This window comes from Esox lucius, chromosome 15 (genome assembly GCF_011004845.1).
Source record: "Esox lucius isolate fEsoLuc1 chromosome 15, fEsoLuc1.pri, whole genome shotgun sequence".
Classification (NCBI taxonomy): Eukaryota; Metazoa; Chordata; class Actinopteri; order Esociformes; family Esocidae; genus Esox; species Esox lucius.
This window is the reverse complement of record NC_047583.1, coordinates 21,452,754-21,477,105: the sequence shown is the minus strand read 5'-3', so window position 1 is coordinate 21,477,105 and position 24,352 is coordinate 21,452,754. Positions and strand designations below refer to the sequence as shown.

Below are 24,352 nucleotides of genomic sequence, written 5' to 3'. Positions count from 1 at the left end.
TTACAATAAGTTAACAGCGCAACTACCAGAAGACAGCAGGGACCCTGGGGGAATTCACAGAAAATCCTGCCACTGTGTTGAGAGCCACACACACACACACACACACACACACAGACAGTTTGTGGTACAGATATGAATGACACACACAGAAACGCTACGAGAGCCAACTAATTACCCCAGGAGATAGACGGCAACTTGGACGGCAACTTGGCCATATTCCCCGTGTGATGATATGACACTGAGAAGCCCAGCCGCACACACTGTGCACGCTATACGCAGATTGTTGAACACACATGGGCGTGCATGCACACACACACACACGCGCGCGCACAATCGCTGTGAACTGGTTGTTGCACGTGTCACACGCGGCGACACAGATCGTTGATGGGGTGACCCATGCGGAGGGGGACACAGATGGACCGGGTCTGGGAAGAACGAGGCTGGCAGAGGGACACCACATTCCTAGGAAAGCTTATACCTGGCCGGACATTCTCGGAGGTCTGGGTGGTCCGATAGAGACCAGAGAAGGCCATGGCCCAGAGGAGACATCAAAGGAGAACCAGCAGCCTGCTGGAAAACGACCCCAATGCCCAGAATGGTCCCAGTCTGTTACCCTCAGCATACGCTGACCTCAACGTAAACACACAGACGCGCACGCCCAGGGAGGCCGGCGCACCCAGATCACAGCAGCCATGTGACAGGTTTGTTTCATTAACTCCTTAGAGTGTGTTTAGGCTGGAATAGCATTTACATTATATGTACATATTCACACTAGATAAAGAGAAACACTCGCTGTGTTAGAGGTGCGTGGTTCAACACTCCAATGTACTCTGAGTGAGACAGTTTTTAGAGCTCAGTGTCTGTGGGGAGTATTTGTCAGGAAAGTTTACCACATTACCCCTGGAAGGTGATGTGCCACAGTTACGATTTGATCCTGTTTACGCGGTGAAAGAATGCACCTCCTATGCATATTTGGACACCGTTTTTCTTTGTCTGGAACAAACTGTTCTAGTGTAAAAAGGTCACACGATGACACCCACATGCCGAGCACTATGCATTTTTTACCGCGTCAAATATGGGTCTTGCTTTCAAACAAAATATAGGCTGGACCACATGTGTCAAAAAAACGACCAATTCTGATGCATCCCAGTCACACTCCATAGGCCGATATCCTTCACATTTCAATTTGGTTGACCTGATTTGACCTGCCGCGCGTTTGGGCTATTTAGGTGTGTTAATTAGGGATTACGGCTGTAGCCTGAAGGCCAAGGTATCATCACGAGGTTGTTTCTGACACCGTCACCCACCAAAGAACTCGATCGTCAGGGCCTTCATAGAACAGTTTAGTATGATAGGGTGGTGGGGATCATAGAAGGAAACCTTTGAGAAACATGTCGTGCACGCCCCCGGTTACCCGTCACTCCCTAACAGGGAAGTAGACCCGGTCGGTGCACCGGCAGCATGGAACTCTGCAGCGCAGAAATCCAATGTTATTTCAGATGTGGTTAAGTAATAGTAACACGCTAAATAGTGTATAATTAGATGTCAGTCTTTCGGGAATGAGGTCAGCGGTGAAGGTGCAGACAATGAGTCGATGACAGGCAGACTGACATGCTGACATGCTGACTCATGTTGGACTGGAACTGTTCCATTCACGCACATTCTATTCACATGCTTCAGCTCACAAAACCTGCACTTCCAGTCTACGCAACACTGTGTCCTTTGTTTTGCTAGTGTGTGTGTGTGTGTGTGTGTGTGTGTGTGCGTGTTTTTCTGTCTCTCTTTCTGTCCGTCTGTCCATGGTTCTGCCTCTGAAGGCGCCAGTCGAAAGGTCAAATCAAACGACCTCTGCATCTATGTGGCCAAAACTAATATTTCCTTAACCACCTCTACAGCCTTTCAAAGAGCTTCTTCCTCCGGAGGGGTTGGATTTAAGGCAACAGCCAAGCCATGATGCACTGGGTGAGCAGTTCCTTTCCTTTTCCAGTCCCACCAGGGGGCAGTAGAAGCGTTCCCAGGGGAAAGGAGAGCTGTAGGGGCTTTGGTCTGGTGTTAACAGGCCAGTCACGCCACTCCACCCCACACTCTCTCTCAAATCTCCCAGCACTGATCCAATTCACGTCTTCACACAGTTTATAGAAATGTCTTTAAAAAGAGACAAAGGAAAAAAAACCTGCATAATAGGCCTAGAGTAAACATAAACAGGATACAACAAAGTGCAACTCAGCTGAAACAGCTCAGCTAATACAACACAGTTAATACAAATCAGCTAATACAACACAGTTAATACAACTCAGTTAATACAAATCAGCTAATACAACACAGTTAATACAACTCAGTTAATACAAATCAGTTAATACAAATCAGCTAATACAACACAGTTAATACAACTCAGTTAATACAAATCAGTTAATACAAATCAGCTAATACAACACAGTTAATACAACTCAGTTAATACAAATCAGTTAATACAAATCAGCTAATACAACACAGTTAATACAACTCAGTTAATACAAATCAGTTAATACAAATCAGCTAATACAACACAGTTAATACAACTCAGTTAATACAAATCAGTTAATACAAATCAGCTAATACAACACAGTTAATACAACACGGTTAATACAACTCAGCTAATACAACTCAGTTAATACAAATCAGCTAATACAACACAGTTAATACAACACAGTTAATACAACTCAGTTAATACAAATCAGCTAATACAACACAGTTAATACAACACAGTTAATACAAATCAGCTAATACAACACAGTTATTACAACACAGTTAATACAACTCAGCTAATACAACACAGTTAATACAACACAGTAAATACAACTCTGTTTATACAGCTCAGCTAATACAACACAGTTTATACAACTCAGTTAATACAACTCAGCTAACACAACGTAGTTAGTACAACTCAGTTAATATACCTCTGGTTATTCAATTCATTAAGTATGACTCCGTTCATATGACTCAGCTAAGATAACTGAGTTAATACATTTCTGCTAATCCAACTCAGTTGATTAACTTGACCAAATATAACTCAGTTAATACTGTATGTACCAGCTGTCTTTATTGAATACATCCTTGTGGCTGTTTCACTTCTTCTGCTATTCCTACACCATACAGAACTGGTATGTATCTGTGGGCTTGGTACAGTGAACTTCACATTGGGTTTCTTCAAGTACAAGACCTTTTAGATAGGTTAAACCAGACTAGCCACAAATGTCAATCAACTGACAACTGTAAAACACAGATACCACAAGCAAAAGTGCTTAAAATCCACTGTGGTTAAGATGTGTGAGGGAAATGGAGAGGGGTCTGTCTCCATTAGTGTGTGTGTGTGTGTTTGTGTAACAGAATCTAAGAGCATAGGTGTGAGTCTGTGATACTTCAGGTAAGTATATGTGTCTAAATGAACCAGGTGATCACTCTGGTGGGGAACAGCAATCATTCCCTGTATAGGGTGGAAAAAGCAGTCTGTATGTGTTGTGTGTGTGTATTATATGGTGAAAAGAGCACTGTGTGTGTGTGTGTGTGTGTGTGCCATTTGTGTCATGTGTTGTGTATTTTACATGGTGAAAAGTGCAGAGCAGCAGAAAATCATTCCAGGGAGGAGAGGAGAAGGCGGGCTGCGTGGGTTCCACGACTATCAGGTTCTCCAGCTGGGCCCGAGGTTTGGCTGTCTAGAACACTAATGGCAGAGACACACAGAACGAATATGTGTTATGAGGAATGAAGGGGCCAAACCAATGAGAGGTGTTTGAGACCAAGAAAAGTGTTTATAGATATGGACCAAAGCCAAACCGTTAGAAAGAGAGTGAAAGAGGAAGAGAAAATTCTCAAAACCCCACACCCTTTAAATATTTAGGTAAAAAAGGAACATCTAAGCCGACTAAAATAAGAACTTGTCTGTTGAGTGTGCTTATGTGTGCGGGTGTGTGTGTGTTTGTGTGTGAGAGAGAGACAGATGCACTGCAGCAGACCTCGTAGCCAGACTGACTGCTAATGATCGTGATTAGCATCCATGAATGGTTGGTTTTGAATGGGCTCGTCTCCTCTCTTCCTCGCTTTCTCTTCCTCTCTTTCCAGCATTCTTTCTCTCTTTCAGTGTCTCAGCTGTGTCACTGCAAGCAAATACAGGGCTTCAGACGCACGACAACCCGATCAATCTCTGATCACCCCGTCTTGGAAGAGGTCATTCCAGACGTCTGTGGTGTATTTAAGTATCGTGGATGCCTCGACTGAACTTCTACTGTTTTCATGCACTTGGTTGCTGACGCATACAGTTGAACGCTCTTTGAATAGGACCCCGGAATCCATTGAGCTCAGGTTGCTACGGGCAACAGACCATGGGGAGTAGGGGGCTGGGCCTAGTGCACCCCCCCCATGTCGGCTTTGCCTTTGGCTGAGCGCTGGATTCTTTCACTGAGACTTCTGGTTGCCAAGAGAGACAGAGCCCCTGGAAGGCTGAGGGAAATGTATGTGGATTGGTTACCAGGAGTCCAGAGGGGGCTTTTTCTGTCTCTCCATCTCTCCCTGCTTTTCTCCCTCGTTTTGTTCCTTTCTCTTTGGTTCTTTTCTTCTCTCCAGTGAGTGAAAAGATAACATTAATTCGTGTCACTCTGGTTCTGTATTCTCTGGGCCTCAGTGGCTAAATGACGAAGCCAAATCCCCAAACTGTATGGAGCGTCGCCTATTGTCTGATTAACTTTTCCTTCTGTGCGGGTCTGGGTGTGTATACCAACTTCTGAGCGCCTCTTTGTGAGTGTGTTTTTGTATTTGTCCTGTGTGGAAACCTGGAGACAAACAAACTGACTCACAGGGGTGTGTGTGAGTGAGGGGAGCGGACTGAAGTTAAACCAAAGGTTATACAGCAGATGCTGCTCTGACCCAGTCTCACTTCCTTTCAGCGTGTTGCCATGTCGGCTGTCTGTCGACTTCTTGTTTCCCCTTCCTCTTTTCTCTGAAGAACACAAAATGATAAAGGCTGCCGTTGTGAACAGAAGAACAGACGGTCGACGTGGCATCAAGCGGTCAGGGATGTTTGGACACAGTAGCCTGTCTGTCTGTCAGTTTCCTCTCTTTTACTCTCTCCGTACCATGTCAAGCCATACAGACCATTACCATAACTAATTCGACACCCGGATTCTGTTCCTGCATATTTCTCCGTCTCTCGTTCTCTTAACCCTCTCTTTTTGATTCCCAGGCTTACAGTAGAAGACTTAGACAATGGTGTGGACCTACCAGATTTGACCCCAACACAGCTACAGTACTTTTCTCCTACTATCCTACTATCTCTCTCCAATACTCTTCTGCAGTTTCTCATTTCATTAAAGACAATGGCATGTGTTTGGGTGTCAGACAGTGTTGTGTGTTTAGGTGCCAGGCGGTGTCTTGCCTCCACCTCACCTTTTACTCAGTATCATGCTGTAGGGGTGACACGGGAGAGGCCGACTGGGTCTCAGTAACCATCCTCTAAAGCCTGTATGAAAGGGATAGGTGTCTCCTCGTTCGTATAAAAGTAGACGAAGGAGAACTTTGATTTACCCATGCTCTGACACGTTACGCCAGAGTGCTGTGAGCACAGGTCAGCTGAACTGAGAGGATGAGTTTCTAGTAAATATCAGGTTCTCTGTCTGATACAGTGTGTTACTTTATATCCTTGAGATAATCATTCCTCTGATATATGACACCCCTGGCAGTCTTCAAAACCTTTTTGTTTCCCTCATCACCAGTCGCTGTAAACATCTGGAAGATATACGAAGGGATCAGGCTTTCTGGGGAAACACTGGATATTTGGGGGAACACTTTAGGCCGAAATATGTACAACTAAACCAAGATGGCCCATAACATTTTGTTTCCAATGAAGCTGACGCCGAGTGGGCAGAACCTAATGCAGGAGGTACGTGATATCAGCACATTCTTGAATTTTACTCATAGGAATTCCTGCTCTGTGAATTGCACATATAGAATAACTAACTTCATGCAGCACTACTTTGAAATATCCTTCTTTACTTTTACTTTGGTCTGATTAACAGAGTCCATTCATATAACATATAGTATTTTTGAGGACAGAAAAACTGTTTTGAGATCATGTGTTCCATCAAACTTGTCGGCCCAGTTCCATCTCACTACATCGGCCTCCACTGGCCAGCAACTATACCCAAAAGATCTGAACTGACTGGCTGCCTGTCTGTCTGTGCTATAACATATAGAAAACTGCTCTATTATATCCATTGACTTGGGTAGTGTTGTTGTGATTTAAATAGCCTATTTGAAAACCAGGCTGCCCTAATAGCAAAAGCTAAGCAAAGTTGTTGGCAGAAACTAAAAAGGAGTGAAAACCTGTTGTAAATCAGTGACGCCTTGCAACACATCAAATCCATCAAATTGCTTGGGCGCAGAGTTTTTAAAGCAGAGGAGTTGCAAGCCCTTGCTTAACTAGATTCTGGGCATAGTGTGCCCTTTTAGCATAACAAAATATAGATGATCCTCAATTTTCTGCAATGTCGCAAACTAGCATATTGTCAAACTTTGACTAATGGTGACTAACACAACACACAGCACTCTCTTCCGCGGGCATAGGGGACAAGAATTCTTGAAAGCTAGCATCAATGTTAGCATTTTACCCTTTTTGGCTAATCCAATTTTTTGTATTTAAAACCCCAAAGGAGATTTAACAACAATGTGATTTTGAGTTTCAGGACCTCATCACAGCAACTACCAACAGACATGGGAGTGGTGAAGTTCAGGATATGTGTTCTCAGAAACATTCACCATGTGAGACTTCTTTGTCACACAGCTTGCTCAACCAGAAAGTCTGACACACTGATGTGTTGGTCAACTTGCGACCTCAGACTGTTTACAGGCTCACGACCAGCCACAAGGAGTCACTAGAGCATTATGATTCAACAGATGCCTTTTATTAATGTGATTGAGACTTGGGCTGCATCACATTTAATGTAGTGTGAAACATTTATACTGTCTCCAATCTCAGTTCATTTTGGAATGGTGACTATAATGACAGAAACTCTCCTTTTGGCCCCATCTGACTTCCTGCCTATTCTCACTTCCTGTGACCAGTCCTACCACACATAATTCTGGAACATCTGTATCCACGGTGATGACAGCAGCATCTGGCCACCAGTGACCCAAATGCAATATGTCCAACTATTGTAATGAGAAGGATTTCAGGGTTCAAAGTGTTCAGCAAACAATAAATATCAATCTGTCTCCTCATTTATAGACTCATCAGTGTGCTTGTGTGTGTGTGTGTGTGTGTGTTTTTTTACATGTCTTTGAGAGTGTTCCACATCTCTTTAAAGCGTTATTCTGGGATGTCTGGTCTCCTTCTGTCCATCTCAGTGTCCCAGGCAGCAAGCCAGGAAGATGCTTTTATCTCCACTCCAGTCCTCCTGGAGCTACAAAGCTTCCCATCCAGCAATCCATTCACCCGTCCACCCAGCCAGACAGCCAGCCAGCCAGCCAGCCATCCTGAACTGACACAGCTTACCAGCCACCAATACAGTCAAGCAGTGAATGACACAGTAAACCAGCGAATGACACAGTCAACCAGCGAATGACACAGCCAACCCACTAACCAGGACAGTCCAATTTTATGCCAGTCCATAGTCTACAGAAACAGGAGCTTATTGTTTTACTTGAAACTGTAGTGTGCTGAGGTGTGCCCTGGAAATGTTTAACACAACCGACGGTTCCATCCAATGGAGGCAGTGTTGCTGCTTTGCTCCTTGGTTCTACGTGAGGCTATGCACCAAAGTGGATTTTGCATTGATAACTGCATTGGATCTCCACCTGAGATAGGCGGCTATAGTAAAATGCTTGGAACCAATCATGTGAACTTAACATGACATTCTATTTTTAGGATGGGATTGAATACTTTAATGCAGCATATCAAACTGTCCCATTGTTGTACTGTAGGTTAAACCAGCTCAAGTATTTTTCATGATAGGACTACTTCACAGGCACCAGGGGGAAGGAAAAAAATTGCTAGTTAGCTTGCTTTGCTTTACTGGGGAATTGGTTTCCCATCAAATGAAAAGACAAACAGCTGAACTCTGGCATCATTTTCGTTCTGAGTCGGTGTGGGACAATGGTTTCGCATTGCTCCAGCAAGTCTGTAAATCTGCATGCACGCACCACCCCTGTAGATGATCTTAGACGCAGGCAGAGTTTCTGGTGGTTGGATGGGGCACAGGTGAAGTTGCCCGGTTCAAAAATAATGAATGTTCAGTGTATTGAGTACCTTGCAAGAACTGGTTAAAAGTAGAGTTGTGAAAAGAAAGATATCAATACCCATTCACATGTATTGTCCTATTCAACAGTACATGTATCTATTTGTATAATGGGTCAACACTTCTCCCCCATCCTCTTTTCTTCACTTCTCCCACAATTTCTTTTTCATTACTCCTCTCCTCTCTTCTTTACATTGTTTCTCCTCTTTTCTCGATTAATGGTGTCTTTCCATCGGTACGCTGCAAGCTCCAGTAATATTCTGTCTCCGTCAGGAGTGTGACACACTGACAGGTGGAAGCATGGAGCAATAAACAACCAACCACAGGTAAAGTGCAGAATCAACAACCTCATCCAAATACTTGCCAATTCATGTTCCCAGTTAGCCGTTATTTTGGGAAGGCCCACTGATCAGTAACAGTGAACAAGCCTCTGCCCTGGGTTAGAGGAGGTCCAATGAGACACAGCCAGTCTCTGGAGATGGAATCAGAAACCTTTTATCCTTTTGAGTAAAATACCGAGTCCAATCTCAGGTGGAAACTTGGCATAAAACAGCACCTAGGAATGTTAATATGCCTTAAACTAGGGTGGGAAAACCAGACATGTTCTGAGCTCGCCAAACCACGCACCCCCCCACCCCAAACCTAACCCTGCAACTATCCCATCAGTCCCTCATCCAGTTGGCAGGCTGGGCCTTCCAGCTCCCTGGGTCTTGGGTACAGAGCTACATCATGGAAAACCTGCATCATTACCGGTTACCACACTCTGAGAATGTTAAGCCCTCTCTGTCTCACACACACACCCACACACACATACACACACATGACTATGCACACGCGTACATGAATTCACATGTACATGCATTCACATGAAAATGCATTTTATATACATACTGCATATTTTATATAATATATATGTACACACACACCATGTCCAGGGAGAGGAAACATAAAGAAACCAATACCCTAATGTTCTGTCTGTCTTTCTCTCAGGCCTTGCAGTTTAATGAGCAGCCCTCTCATGGACCCAGGTTCAGGCAAACAGCATTAGTCACTGGGACTCACACACACGCCTGCACGCAGAAACACAAGCAACACGCACAAGCACCGAGTTTCCAACGTCAGCCATTAAGACATGCTCATAATTGCCCTTTCAAGCCAAAAAAAACCCAAGCTGAAACATCTGCCGGAGCCTCTTCTCTTTTGCCCTGTCGCCATGCACTGAAGAGTGGCTTCCGCCCCACCAAACACCCGCACCTCAATGCCCGTCACCACAGACCACCCACTAACGTGTTACAGTGACTCAGATTTCTCGTTCAGTAATGTCTTATCTCTGGGATAATGTCTCACCAGATTCTATCTACAGGACTAGAAGGGGGGGGGGGGTGTGCAAGACGTAAACAAAGCTAAGCTAAAGTAATTCTGCTATTAACCATAAGCCAACACTCTGTAGCCACTGAAACAAACACACAAAGACATCTGTCGGTACAATGGCTGTTGACCGATTGGTTTTGCGGTCTGTGTGTCTCAACACTCTACTCAGGAAAGGATAGCATAGCCATCAAATTTCTCTGGCCAAACAGACAGTTACCATGGCGATGTCTGATGAGTGACCATCTACTGAGGAAGGGAAGCGTGGAGGGAAGGTAGGATGGGAAGTGAAAGTGTGAAGATTATCTGACAGGGCATTCCAGAAGGAGTATGACAGAAAGAGAAGGATGAAAGAAAGAGGGAATGAGGTCTGAGAACTTTGTTGGATGAGAGCTGCTTTAGCTCAAGGATGGCAGGCTGTAGACAGCTGGTCTAGCGGGTCTCGTTTCACCTCCCAGAGTGACTGAAATTTCAGCCCTTAAAGTCCCGGCAAAAAAAAATAAAAATGGCTTTCAAAACAACCCCTCTGGGTGGTTTTCCCGCTCTTTTCTTTTCCGTGTTTTTTCATTGGTTACACTTGAACAGAAACCCATGAGACTGCAGCCTTGGGCTGCCCATGATATTACCGACAGGAAATGGGATTATGTTTAGTAAAAAAGTTTAAATGACGGCCTAATGGTTCGAAAATGAAGTTCACTTTAGTCCACAGGATTGATATGATCAACTTCCCTCCACAGGTCTGGTGCAGCATGTTTAATCAGCAACGGGGTTCCACAGCTGCTCTGAGTGCAGCAGGCCATTCATGTGGTCGGGGTTATTTTCTGACTGCACCCTTGTTTATTCTGATCTAGGGTCAGTCATTCAGCCGTGTTGTTGGAGGGAAGTGCTTGGGGGAAGTGAGAGGTGCTGACCGGAGAGTATTCTAACCCCCTGGCTGGCTGAGGAAAGAGCAACAGGATGGAGAGAGAAAGACAGATTTTGAGAAGCAGAAAGAAACAGAAAGATGGGGGGAAGGCAGAAGAGAAAATGGTTTTGGTTCCTTGTGGCCTTGTAGATGTGTCGGTGCTGTAAGTGGTCTTCTTGGCCTGTGCCTGAGCATGTCACAGAGCTGGCAGTCTTACGTATAAACCCCAACATATGCGTCATGTTGCATTGCCATCAGCGTTGTGTCAACATTACCTTTTACCTGCTACACAGAGCTTATTTTTTCATAAGGGAAGAAGAGTGGCCGAATAAATTTTATTTTTTAATAATGGGTAAGTAAAATATCTTTGTTTAAGTTTTTATTATGTTAATTATTATGTTGCTGCTAGTGGATTATAAAACCGTCTTCTAATACCCAAGTTGCTTCTGTTTACATTGTGGACATCGTTATCTAGCAGCAAACCTACTAGCTAGCTACATTTGTCCTGGCCACGTTCATATACATCCAGTTTACCTAGCGTTCCAATGATGGAGCCAATATCGTCCCATGCTCGTTCATTCATGGTAAGTTCTTTATACAATGGGTGAATTGGGTCACGCAAAAACTTCTACATCTGTCACGTCCTGGCTGTGCCCCTAGCCATCTCTGCCCTGGGCTCGGGCATAGCCAGGACAGGACAGGAGGTGGCATCTAGCCACCTCTAATCCTTTTTGGTTTCCCCAATTGGAGGCAGGTGTTAGTCATTGCCTCCAATTGGGGACCCTATTTAAGTTCAGTGTGTTGTCCATGCTGGCGTGGTTCATTTTGGTTTTGTCCTGTTGAAGTTAACCCACGTCACTGGTTGCTGCCTTTTGTTTTGTTTGAGGTTTGTTTTCATTAAAAGATGGATTATCTCCATTACCTCTACTCATTCCTTTGATGGCTGTAGTGCAGCTCCTACGTTAGACAGGTTACTCATCGCACAAGCATGGTCTCCAAACAATCTACTATGACATAAGACAGAATCATGAAGACAACTGCTTCAGTCTTTCACCAGGAACCTATATGGGCAAAGTCCATGTCAGTCAGACACTGTTTCAGCCCCAAAGCAATAAACGCTATCACAGCCTGTCTATGAATCAGACTGGAGCTGTCCTCTGATTCAGCCTCACAACAGCTATAGATACTGTAGATAACCTATCTGTCCTCCTGCAACAATAATGCTGTCTAGCCCAGTCAGCATTCAGGCTGAAAGTAAACAGACCGGGGGGGTGGGGGGGGGTGGAGAACCATTGCACTGTCATCGCTTGGTTTCCCTCTCTCTTTCTCCCCTGTCTTCTGTGGTGAATGGAAGGTATGCGTTCTCTGTGACCTCCTCGGCTCTCTCCTCGAGCCCTCCGGCAGCTGAACAAACAGTTCAGCTTGCCTTCAGACGCATGCAGCTCTAAATCCCAGCCGGCCACACCAGACCCTAGCATCTCTTACCCCAGGCCCGGCCAGGTGTCCCCAGACTGGTGATAGTTGTGGTAGTTGGGAGGATGGGATAGGGAGGGTGGCGGGAGTGTGGTCAGGGCTGGAGGGGTAGTCCCGTGGTCGGGCCAGGAAATGTACGGCAAGGAAGAGCTGTGGAGTCCTTTTCATCCACGCCACACTCTCAGTTGGTCTCTGGGTTTTTGTGGTGGTAGGAAATAAGCAGCTCTGAGGCAGTGTGGAGGGTAGGAGAGGAAACTGGCTGCTTGGATCTGTGGAGGGGTGGACAGACAGAGAGAGGGAGAGAGAGGGAGAGGGAGGGAGAGGGGAGAGTGGATGAAGGGAGGACAGGGAGGAAGGCAGATGGACCCACCTCACCAGAGACACAGGCTGTGGACACTGATGCATTCTAGCTGATGGTTGAGGAGCTTCCCATCCAGGACCATCAGACAGGGGATAAAGCTTCTACCCGCTCAGGCCGTTTAAAATAACTGCCTCTCTTCCTTTCAAACGCTTTCGCAAACACACAAATCAAAGGCTCACGCGCACAGGCTCACCATGCACGCTCTCCACGGGACACACACGTCCCTGTTTACTCACAGTCAAACAGGCAAACTCGACACACACATTCAGCAGACAGAGTGTATTGTTAAATTTCTAACTATACTTGTGAGGACTTTCTCTTCTCCGGTTTTATATTAAAGTGTGCATCGTCTAGGAGCCGAGACCATTTCGCTAACCCCCCGACGACGTCTGCTATAACGCCACCATATGCCACCAATAAAACGCTGGAACTAGAAGCAGATGGAGGGTGCGGTTTAGAAGACCCTCGGCCTGTGACGCAGGTTCTGCTTTCCAGGTGCATGGTGGTTCTGCTCTGTCTGTGAGAACGTTCCCAGAATATGCTGTGGTGAGGAGGTGGCGTTGGTTTAGAGGGTCCACAGTCATGTGACAAGAGTACAGACATGTGTGGTGTGTGTGTGTTCAGATCCTAAATGAACACACAGTAGAGCGCTGGAAGCTTGACAGCTCCCTAACGATCTGCAGGCGGTGGTCTGCGCACATACGCACACATGCACGCGCACACACGCATACACACACACACACACAAAAACACACACACAAAAACACACACACACACACACATACACCCACACACATGCATATACACACACACACAAAAACATACACACACCCACACACACACACACATACACACACACATGCATACACGCACACATACACACACACACACATGCATACACGTAAACACAAAAACACACACACGCATACACACACGCACACACACACATACACACACGCATACACACACGCACACACACACATACACACACACGCGCACACACACACACATACACACACACATGCATACACGCACACACAAAAACACACACACGCATACACATACGCACACACACACATGCATTCACACACACACACACACACACACACACATAGCAGCAGCCAGAACATTCCTCACACATCTGGAGTCTCTACCTCTCTTTTTCTCCCTCTCTTTCGCTCCCTCTCTCTCTTTCTATCCTCCATGCTCTTTCTCCCTCGCTCTCCCTCTCTTTCTCTCTCTTTCTCACCCTCTCTCTTTCTATTTCTTGGTCTCCCTCTGTCTCCCGCTCTCTATCTTCTCCTCTCTATCCCAACCGAGATATATCTATCTGCTGTCCATCTTCTCTTCATCATCCTCATCCTCAGCTAGAATCATCAGTGTGCAGCTCTGAAGACATCCTTTTACAGTGCTAATGGAGAGGGGAAACAGGCTTATAACATATATACCAAGGTGCCATCCAGAAACATGACATTTAATTAAAGCTAACCCGGGAATGTGTTCCAAAAGCATTTATTAACATTGTGCCAGGACAACACAGGGTGGCTGGGTTTGAGACAACTTTACGGTAAATATGGAACAAATCTTACATCTGAAAGCAATTCCAGAGAGAGCTGGATTCTTTATTCAACACTGATGCATCTATATTTGTTCTGTTCTGTGAATTATCCAGTGTTGTCTCATGACTCATCAGGAACTCATGTGGAACTGTTACAGAGGAACACAGGGCCGTCTGATGACGGTTGGGGGTGAAGCAGAGGTCTTGGGGGAGTGTGCGTTGTGTGATGGCGGTGGTGCTGGTGTGATTGCGTGTGTGTATGTGTGTGTGCGTGTGTGTGTGTGTGTGAGGGACAGAGGTCAGAGTGAAACGGCTGATTAGTAGATGGCACATGTTGGAGCACCAGCCCGGGCCTAAAACAGGAAATTAGGGCGCTTAAGCAGGAAATAAGGGCGCATGTGGGCTTCATCCAGGAAGCAAGCACGCATGCGAGAGGGCAGGCATAGAGGAAGTGTCTTTGTTACTGGTTCCTGACAGGAAATGGCCATTGTTAAAAAGAGGCTACTGTTTCTGAAAGAAGTGTTTACTCCTGCTTTGTCTGTAATCTTAGACCCCCCCCCCCCCGGCTGTCCACTGTGAGTTTGTCTAAATGACATGCAGGATAACGTTGCCCGGAGGTGGGACTGCTTTTTATTTTCCAAAGCCTGTAAAAGCTTTTTGGATGGATGTCTGTGAGCTCTTCAGGATTCATGCAGACTATAAACTTTTGTTGTTTGTTACCGTTATTCCTCTTGTATTTGTTTGTTGTTGTTTGTTTATCATTCACATGTCCATGCCGGTCTGTAAGGTGGCAAACAAGGGATTGTAAGGCTCAACTCAACATCTCTCTCTCTCTCTTTCCATTTGTATTCAATAGAAATGGAAATCTGACCCCCCCCCCCCGCCCCCTGTCCTCCCACTTCCTGGCTCCACTCCCCCTAGAAGGAGTCAGGATGTTTTGAGAAGTGGGATATTGCTCCTAATGGATTCCAAACACCACAAAGGTTTATTAGGAAGCTGGGCATCGTAAAAAAAAAAATGGAGGAAGGGGTGGGGGGAGGTGAAGGAGGAAGGTGGTGGGGGGTAGAGAGCGAGGAGGGGGTGAGGAAGAGGAGGTCGGAGGGTGGAGGAAGAGGATGGGGACGGTTTCAGTGTGGATAAGGACAGGAGCGTTGGAGAGAGCCAGGGGTGATGGGAGAGTGAGATGGGCAGAGGAGGCAGGGAAGGTTAGGTTTCTGTTTTACTTGTTTGTTAGAATATTTAATCACTGTTGGCCCTGGGAAAATGACCATGGGGTTGGGTTTTATTTAAAGTCTTGCTTTCCATGTTTTAAGATGTTTCTAATCAAATTAAGTGTTTCTTCATTTCTTTTATAGGGACCAAGCCCTGTTCAATGGGAGAACAACACTTTTGAGAAGTGTGTTGTTTTTCTTCAGATATTCATGTCTTTGTTTTCAGGGACAGAGTTACTGTTCAGTAGAGCCTTTACATTCCATCTCAAAGCCTGAAGATCGTAGGCCATAATTCAATAGAATTTACGCTAAGATTCTATCAAGGTCAGAATAAATCACAATTAAGAAGTGAAGTGTTTATGACTTGACATTCATTTGGATTTGAATTCAGCTGTTTTTCTCTTTGACTGAATCAACATAAAGACGTCAGCAGGGGTTCTACAAAGTGTTTGTGTGTGTTCAGTGATATCCAATGTGGATATCAATCACATGACCAAGATGCAGTCATCATCATCATCATCGAATCCTCTTTAGAGAGACTGATATTCAGCTCGGCTGTCTGGTGCCTGGCATTTCACACACACACACACACACACACACACACACACACACACACACACACACACACACACAGACTAATGTCAACAGTACCCTTCTGAAGAATGGTTGTTCAGGGCAAGATGGGATGTGACAGGGTGTGTATGGGAGTGTGTGCGTGTTTGTATGTGTGTGTGTGTACGCGCACGTACATGCAGTTGTCCTGGGTGACGCGATCTCAGTGTGTCAGGATTCAAAGACCTCCCTCGCTTTCCCTCCCCACCAATCATTGGCTTTTGCGTTCCCATCCCTGTGTGTGTGTGTGTGTGTGTGTGTGTCCCATCGCCGTGTCAGAGCTTCTAATCAGGCTTTCTCTTCACAAAGAGTCCCTTTGATGTGCGGGAGCTTCCTGCCCTGCTCCATCAGGCTTCACAGAGCCTCCACTGAAGGCATCAGTCTTTAACAGTGTTATTGATCGCGCTAGTAATCCTACTGGTCCCTTATTCTGTTCCCGTTCTGCTCCACAGCTAACCGAACGAGTCGGAGGGGAGGTACAGCCTAGCATGAGCTGCAACAATACAGAATAAAGAACGTTTCTTCACTTGATATAGGCTCATGATTCACTGTGTGTGATAACATTTTCACTGTATGTTTCTTGCATGTTGAATGTCTTGGTGTTTCTCATCTCAGCTCACTGCCAGAACAGAAAGTACCAGTGGGAAGGAAGGGAGTTGGGGGCCAGCTAAAGTGGGAAATTCTTAGAAGACACGATGTGTGTGTGTGTGTGTCGCCTCCATTCATGGTCCTTCCCATCTCCAGGGCCATGGCTATCCGTTAAATCTTCCTTTCTTCATGGTGATGACCCATGAGTGATGCGTGTGTGTGTGGGGTGGGGGGGGGGTGGGGGATCTGGGGGTCACTGCAGAGTGCTGGGGTGGGGAGAGGATGGAGGAAATAGGAGAGAATGAGGATATATATATAAGAGCTGAGTGGGATGGGGAGAGATGAAATGGAATAAGAGGGAGAGACAGAGGGAGAGACAGAGGGAGGACAGAGGGAGAGACAGAAGGAGGACAGAGGGAGAGACAGAGGGAGAGACAGAGGGAGGACAGTGGGAGAGACGGAGGGAGAGACGGAGGGAGAGACGGAGGGAGAGACGGAGGGAGAGATGGAGGGAGAGACAGAGGGAGGACAGAGGGAGAGACAGAGGGATGACAGAGGGAGGACAGAGGGAGGACAGAGGGAGAGACAGAGGGAGGACAGAGGGAGAGACAGAGGGAGAGACGGAGGGAGAGACAGAGGGAGAGACAGAGGGAGAGACAGAGGGAGAGACAGAGCGAGGACAGAGGGAGAGACAGAGGGAGAGACGGAGGGAGAGACAGAGGGAGAGACGGAGGGAGAGACAGAGGGAGAGACAGAGGGAGGACAGAGGGAGAGACAGAGGGAGGACAGAGGGAGAGACAGAGGGAGGACAGAGGGAGAGACAGAGGGAGAGACAGAGGGAGGACAGAGGGAGAGACAGAGGGAGAGACAGAGGGAGAGACAGAGGGAGGACAGAGGGAGAGACAGAGGGAGGACAGAGGGAGAGACAGAGGGAGGACAGAGGGAGAGACAGAGGGAGAGACAGAGGGAGGACAGAGGGAGAGACAACAGGGGGTGGAGGGAAGCAACAGAAGAAGAGGAAAAGGCATGAAACCAAGACGAGAATCAAGAGGAGGCAAGGAGCACTTGTCTCTCCACTGGTGTGTCCCTTTAATTTGGGATATTAAACTCCAATCCCCTTTTCCGGGATCAGCATAATCACAAGCAACATTTCAGCGCTCCCCAATCACTCCCAGGTGTGCTGAACACACAAGCCGACAAACACAGAAAATTCAATTCTTCCCCATGCACATACGCAAGCAGGCACACACACTGACATCCACACACACTGACAACCACACACACTGACATCCACACACCGACATCCACACACACTGACATCCACACACACTGACAACCACACACACTGACATCCACACACCGACATCCACACACACTGACAACCACACACACTGACAACCACACACACCGACATCCACACACACCGACATCCACACACACTGACAACCACACACACTGACAACCACACACACCGACATCCACACACCGACATCCACACACACTGACATCCACACACCGACATCCACACACACTGACATCCACACACACTGACAACCACACACACTGACATCCACACACCGACATCCACACACACTGACAACCACACACACTGACAACCACACACACCGACATCCACACACACCGACATCCACACACACTGACAACCACACACACTGACATCCATACACACCGACATCCACACACACTGACATCCACACACACCGACATCCACACACACTGACAACCACACACACTGACAACCACACACACCGACATCCACACACACCGACATCCACACACACTGACAACCACACACACTGACATCCATACACACCGACATCCACACACACTGACAACCACACACACTGACAACCACACACACCGACATCCACAAACATGACATCCATACACACTGACAACCACACACACTGACATCCACACACACTGACATCCACACACACTGACAACCACACACACTGACATCCATACACACCGACATCCACACACACTGACAACCACACACACTGACATCCATACACACCGACATCCACACACACGGACAACCACACACACTGACAACCACACACACCGACATCCACAAACATGACATCCATACACACTGACAACCACACACACTGACATGCACACACACTGACATCCACACACACTGACAACCACACACACTGACATCCATACACACCGACATCCACACACACTGACAACCACACACACTGACAACCACACACACTGACATCCATACACACCGACATCCACACACACTGACAACCACACACACTGACAACCACACACACCGACATCCACACACACTGACAACCACACACACTGACAACCACACACACCGACATCCACACACACTGACAACCACACACACTGACATCCACACACACTGACAACCACACACACCGACATCCACAAACATGACATCCACACACACACTGACATCCACACACACCTACATCCACACACACTGACATCCACACATCGACATCCACACACACAGACATCCACACATCAACATCCACACACACTGACATCCACGCACACTGAAATCCACACACACAGAAATCTACACACACTGACATCCACACATACTGACACCCACAAACACGACATCCACACACACTGACATCCTCACACCGACATCCACACACACTGACATCCACACACACTGACATCCACACACCGACATCCACACACAATGACATCCACACACACAGACTTCCACACACACAGACATCCACACACACAGACTTCCACACACACAGACTTCCACACACACTGAAATCCACACACACAGTTCCTACCATTAGTTCCTTTTAGTCGTTTCTAAAAGGAAAATTATTTTTGTTTCTATATTAACATTCATATTGTTAATATACTGTAGTTAAAAAGTAAATACAAAAATGTATGCCAGGACAAAGAGGAGCACAGTACTATGGCAGCTGTTACCTGATCTCCTCCCTGAGAGGACATGAGAGCACCTTTGCAAGCTGCCTCCAGATGACACATTTCAGAGGCAGACATGAACCTTTAGGCAAAAAATATGATCTCGATTTACCATGTAAAGACAAGTATGTACCAGTTTTGCTAAGAACTGTCATAATTGAGACTAGAATTTATGCTTAATTCTCTTAGAAAAAAAACAACAACTGAAGTAATAGTTAGTTTTTAATAGTGTGTTACCTTACAGGTGTATGGTTAGAATAGACTGCTACATGCCTGGAGGCTTTATCAGAGTCAAAACCTAAATAAGAAAACATACCAAAGAACACATTCCATAGAGTCATGACGGATCTACAGGGAAGATTGATAACATTTGGATAACACTCTAACTCATTGCAACTGAAACTACTGAGTACATACATTCCTGTAATAGTTTTTACCAACAAGCTGACCTTGCAAGCGTCCTGCGCTACCATTTTAGCCATTTTGGTTCTAAGTAATGTTTACATTAATATATATATATATATATATATATACACATATTGTCTCTTCCTCATTACTGAATGGGTAGCAGTACGGTTCTCACTGAGAGGATTTAGGATGACTCTCACTAAATCTGAGTCAGCCCCAGTCCAGGGGGATTGGCTCCTGGCCTAATGGCTAAGACATTGGTTTCTCATGTGAGACATTCGGGTTCTGAACCTACCTGTGACGAAGCAGGATAGGCAATAAAGGATGAATGATGGGTTAGAGCAGAGGGGGCCGGCTGGGGTCACCAAACACGCCTCCCGAACCGGTGAGCCGTGTCATCCCAAGTGAGGTACCCCCCAAGGTCCTTGTTGTAGTCAAAACAGACATACAGAAAGCTACTGTGAGTGTGCTTGTATTTGCAAACAAACAAACAAAAAAAAAAGACTTTGCGTGTACGTTCGTGCTACATAAATCACTGTCAACCATAATCTTCATACCATGAAAAGGTAAAAACAGCAGTTGTAATTCTCCTTCCAGTGGTGTGTTCCTCAGGGGCTCTGCTATTGGGAACCACTTCAAAGCACCCAAACATTAAGTCGAGATCCAGACTGAATCTTCTGGTTTGACATTTGGGTTGGTCTGGGTCCTGGTGTCAACTCTGTGCATGCTGCTTGTGTTGTTTTTAATAAAGAGGGGGAGAGATTTCGCTTTGAACCATGTATGGTTCTCCAACTCTTTCCTTGACTCTCGCCCAGTTCCTCTGTCTTCTTCTTCCACCACCTCAGCAGATTGTGGTACGATTGCTAACTACTTTAAGCATCATGGGTTGGCTATCCTGTTGGCTCAGGGGAGGCAGCTCTTTGAAGGCCTGTAGTGTTAATGTTTTCAGAGATGGGGATTATTAAGGTTGGTCTTAACCATCAGCTACGGTTTTGAGATATGCCTCCGAGATCTGGGGTTTGTCCTACAGAAAACGAATCAAAGAAGCCCAGGTACACACCTCCAAACACAGCCGTTGCATGGGGAGTTCTGGACGCTTGGACATTGAGTGTGGGATGTGTGAGTGGTCTAGCAGGGGCTGGGGGGAGGGGTTCGAGCCAGAGAGAGGTTCATAATGGTCCTGCTGTGTGAGACAAGGAGAGCGGTTGGGGAGTTGAGGACAGCGGAGGGAATGGCGTGGGGGGGGGGGGGGGGGGGGTTAGTGGAAGGAGCCTATGGAAATGCAGATGGACTCTTTGAATTCTACTGCCGGACTCCTTTGATGTAAGCAAAGGAAAAGGGGGATTTTGTGCAGAGCAAACTTTCACCTCACCCCTCTCTCCCTTCTCTCCCGGAGTCCCCCACCGTTTCTCTCCCTCTTCAACAGACAAAACAGACTCCCTGCCCATCTCTCCTAACCAGTTCCTCAATCCATCCTGATTAATGTAACTGGACTGGACTGGACTAGACTGGACTAGCCGGTATTAGCCTGGATGGACCACCTGTGTATGTGGTAGTAGACTCATATGACATTCATCATACTACAAAACTTTCATACATCATGCCTACAGCTTTCGCACTACATGCATACAGTATTCCCACACATAATACTCCCACAACCTTGCCACAACTTTCGACCTGAGCTCTGGCATGTATTAAGGCAAGTGTGTGTTTATGACTGGTGTATTTTGGGGGGGGTGAATTTGTGCAGGAACTGACAAATCGCTCATTTGACTATGTTCATCAAATTGTGTTAATAAGGCTTGCCTGAAAAAGGAACTGGAACGCTGTTTGCCTGAAATTAGAAGTACCGGAATGCCGTTCCGGACTGTTCCGGCCCAAGTTGAGCACTGTATACGCGTGTAGTAACATCATAATATTTTTCTTCTTTTGTTGTTCATTTCGGCTGGATTTGAGAAGTAACTCAATCATTATCACGTTACATTCATTTTACGTACATTGAATTACAAAACCATAATTTACTGCAGGCAAGTCAGTCACAAGGCCAGCTGTACATAATTACTCTTTTATGTGAATCCTTGAAGATGCACATTATTCCCCTGAATGTAATGTTTCACTTACATTCAGCCACTGCTTCCCTCTGTTTTCTCTCTCCTTCTCCCTCCATTCCCAATTTCTTCACTAACAGAGAGGAAAACACATTAGAAAAAAGGAGAACTAAAGAAATGAGGTGGTTTGCGAAGGTGCATAGTCTACTTATTAAAAAGATAGAAAAAGCTACATAAAATTCAACTCTGTATTCTATGGAAGATAACCATTTGTTCAAGACTTTCTCTGCATACCTTTTCTCTCCTTACCAGGGCCGTCCAATTTCCTTGCATCCTAGGTTAAGAATTGATTTAAACATTTTACCTCAGTATCTCGGCTTGCGAGAGTCAGAATCAAACCCACACCTTTTTCTACTGCATATTGAACATATTATTACCCTTTTTTAGCTCCAAGTAAATTCTTTAAATGCACTATAATGAAGGCAATTTCCCTCTTTACCAACTGGTGCTGTGTTTACCATTTGGTCAATAGAATGGCTTGTGGAGGTCAAACATTGTGCAATTGGGTTGAACTCTGCTGGCAATACTCTGCCCTCATTTCAGGGTGATTGTGGTTAGTGGGTGTCCCTTTGGTTGATGCTTGGCAATGTGGGTGGATAGATTTCCTGCCTGTTGGGCCCTGTCTGGGGTCTCCCCCGAATAGGGCCACAGTGTCACTGGACCCCCCTGTCTCAGCCCCAAGGTCTTACACTGTTATATTATGGTTCAGTTATTGGTCAGTTCTCCTTCTCCACTGTAAATGCTTGTAGATCTATAAAGAATCTCCTCCCCTGTTTAAGCTTAGGAGGACATGAGGTCTTGTCCCAAACCTCCGGAGTACCGGGCTTGAAAGACTTGTTGCTGTCCCTGTCCAAAGTCCTCCTGGTTGTGTTGCACATCAAGACAGTACCTGACGATTTCAGCTGCCACTCTGCTGACCCCCGCCACCCCCACCCCCCCACCCACGATTTTCCCTGTCCTTGTCCCTTGTTTCCTCTCTAGGTTTCTTCCAAATTTCGGCCTTCTTAGGGACTTTTTCCTATCTACTGAAATTCAACACTGTCATTGCTTGCTCCTTGGGGTTTCAGGCTGGGTGTTTTGTAAACTGCTGTTGTAAAAAGGACTTTATAAATACATTTGATTGATTGATTGATACACCATAACCAAACATATTCATGTGTTGAGTCAAACTATGACGTTGTTGCTATGGTCATGTTGATCATTTATGTGACAAGACAACTGCCGCAAATTTGACTGTATCTCCGGCTGTGAAAGTCAGAGTAAAAGAAGACTCCCGCCACTGCATTCCCCTGGTTCTTTCCTTTCCATTGGTGTTTACTTGAATAAACGGTTTGATATTTGCAAACAACTCTGCGATTTCTGTCTATTTCCGGTAATTTACCTTGGCATTAAGTGTATAAAATGCTGTGATCATCATGGACCCCAGTTTAAATAACAGCTTGACCGAGTATTGGAGGGCCTAAAACACGGTCACTAACACACTTTTTTGGCACTTTTTTGGTACTTTCACATGCTTTTAGAAATATCATATCATATAAGTTTAATCATTTTTTAGTTAAGCACTTTAGAATACATCTCATTGTATGGGTAACTGTTTGTTACACATTGATTGTTATTGATTTCTTTCTTTCCATAACACTTTTAGCAGCAGGTCCAAAGGTTGACACTTTATTTTTACTTGTTTCTCTTCCTCTCCAGGTGTCTGGAGACTTAAGGGGTTCTAAATGCATTTGCCAAATTATATTGTGAAGACTGCCCATGATATTTTGTTGCAGTGCATTGTGGGATCATAGGACAGAGAGGTCACTCCTCAACAGCCACACTGAGGAGTCAATAGTAACCCAGGATTGAAAAAGTTACTCACCAGAAGCTGATCATAGGAAGATCCATTAGTTGCATCCAAACTTGGGTAGGAGATTATACTGAGCTGTGGAAACTCCAGAGAGAAAGAGAAATGAAGTAACGCAGAATGAGAGATAATTGATAACAGTTGGGAGAGAGAGCAATAGATAATAGATAGAGGGAGGTAGACAGCAAGAGACCAATATACAGAGAGGGAGGGAGATAACTGAGAAAGGGAGAGTAAAATAATTAAAGAAGAACGAGAAAGACAGAGAGGAAAAGAGCGAGAGCATGAGAGAGCGAGATAATTATTGAATGCAGACAGAGATGGATGGAAGAGTTAATTTTGTTTCCTGGAAGAGGACTATCCATTAAAAGCATAGTGTTGTAATCCTGTAGCTGGAATGCAGTCAGTCAGTGTTCACTGTGAAACATTCCCTAAGCCCCGACTCCACCTCAGTCTCTCAGCACAGCACTGCTCTCTGCACAAACAGACCTTTGTTCTTACTTTCCCTGCTCTTGAAAAGCAATGATCAGTCACTCCATGCTCTCTCTCTCTTTCTCTCTCTCTCTGTCTTTCTTTCATTCAAACCCATAAAACATTCACCTAATTAAATATCCAATGTATTTTCAGTCCACTAACATGAATACTTAAACTGAATAATACCAATATTTATGTAGGCCCTGT

At 45.7% G+C, this 24,352-nt stretch overlaps 2 long non-coding RNA genes across 4 annotated transcripts; one reads left to right on the top strand and one right to left on the bottom strand.

The window, feature by feature from the left end:
- Nucleotides 1-1,968: 1,968 nt before the first annotated feature.
- Nucleotides 1,969-24,090, bottom strand: LOC105026853. 3 transcript variants are annotated; one of them, XR_003782913.2, is made up of 5 exons: nucleotides 23,687-24,090; nucleotides 21,836-21,895; nucleotides 20,010-20,138; nucleotides 19,544-19,604; nucleotides 19,309-19,388 (listed from the first exon to the last, which is right to left on the bottom strand). It is a non-coding gene; the product is annotated as an uncharacterized LOC105026853 (long non-coding RNA). The 3 variants fall into 3 exon arrangements; XR_004576842.1 differs by lacking the exons at nucleotides 19,309-19,388; nucleotides 19,544-19,604 and adding an exon at nucleotides 1,969-3,700; XR_003782914.2 differs by lacking the exon at nucleotides 19,309-19,388 and having other exon boundaries at nucleotides 19,516-19,604.
- Nucleotides 3,696-7,584, top strand: LOC105026852. The gene is made up of 3 exons (XR_829229.3): nucleotides 3,696-5,278; nucleotides 5,745-5,911; nucleotides 6,714-7,584. It is a non-coding gene; the product is annotated as an uncharacterized LOC105026852 (long non-coding RNA).
- Nucleotides 24,091-24,352: the final 262 nt, after the last annotated feature.